Below are 1,589 nucleotides of genomic sequence, written 5' to 3'. Positions count from 1 at the left end.
TTTGATATTTGACGAAAGCGAGAAAAAGAGTTCTAGTCCAATTTAATGCAGGAATAAAAACATACCTCATGATAAAAAAATATGATAAATAACTTTGTGTATAATTAGAGTATTATAAACATTCAACTTTTTTAAACTTTTCTTCTTTTATTCTCTTTTTTTTCTGATTTTTTTCTGTATACGAATTCTTTATTCATGTAAATATTTAGCACACAAATTTAACGTACATTATCTTAAGACATTTCTACCTCTTCTTTTTCTGCGAGTATGTTATCTTGCAGTTTATACTGGGGATTAGAAAATTAAAAATTTGTTTGACCAAAAGATTTTGATGAAATTTTATTTCATCGCAATGACTTTTTTTTCGTTTAATAATAAACAATATAAAATATATCTAATGGATTTTTTTCTTCTATTTGATAAATAAATCATAAATGTCGATTTTTCATGTCTTCTTTCTCAATATTCAATATTTAAAACGAATGCACTTTTTAGTACTCACAGATGCAAAAAATAATAAATTTGTTGCTTAATTAATTTTGAGAAAATTCGCAAAGAAATTTTTTTATTTTGCCGAAATGTAAATTCATTGATTTTCTGACTTCAAATGTCGTGAAATGTTAAATTGACATCTGTTATAATTGAGTTCAAGCTTCTCTACTCCTAATTCATTACTTTCCTTAAACGCTGCATCCAATTTACACTGGCGCTCAGTGAAATCAGAATTCCATGGAAGAACTAACATCAGAATTTTATTTTTCACAAATGGTTTAAAAGTCTTTTTCAAATTACGTTTATTTATTGAAATGGCCGACAGAAATATGAGAATTTATCGTATGAATACTGGAATAATAATATGAAAATTCAAAATTTAAAATAAACTTATACACTAATATTTTTAACAATATTTACTGAACAAAAGTATAGTTAAACGCAATGCGCAAGATTATTTAATAAGATTCTATGGCTCTTGTCTTTTTCATTAGCTATAATATTCAACTATAATATTCAATTATAATATTACGTAATCGGCGCCCGCCGTATCTTGCGAATGTGATTTTCCCAAAGCTAGAGAACACGGAAGTTGATTGAGTCGTCTAATTGGCAACCAGGCGCGGCTTTGATCTGAGAAATTGCAATTTCTGTTGTCTCAGGCGCGGTTGAATTGTTCCTGGTACTGTCTGTTTGCGCGGCGCGTTATCGCTAAACGTAACAATCGGTCCTCCGTTGCCTTGTGAAGAACTTAAACTTTACTTTAAAACGTCCTAACGGAAGATAAATTATTACGAATCCGCGTTAAACCCACGTGGCGGCAGTCGGGGATGCACAAGGAATACATTAATGCGAAATGCATCGCGCGCTCTCGCGGCTGCACCGCGCTCGCGAATGCAAAACTAACATCTGCGTTATCCTCGAGAAACGCAAAATCGCTTAAGCGCGTCTTAAGCGGGGAGGCGAAACTTTCGCTATATCCATCTGACAGTTATCCGATACATTACACGGCGGGATACCCGATATATTATGCTCAGCTAATATACATATATATATATATATATATATATATATATATATATATATATATATATATA

The sequence above is a fragment of the Atta cephalotes genome (genome assembly GCF_000143395.1).
Source record: "Atta cephalotes unplaced genomic scaffold scaffold00022, whole genome shotgun sequence".
NCBI lineage: Eukaryota > Metazoa > Arthropoda > Insecta > Hymenoptera > Formicidae > Atta > Atta cephalotes.
Note: the sequence above shows the minus strand (reverse complement) of the source record.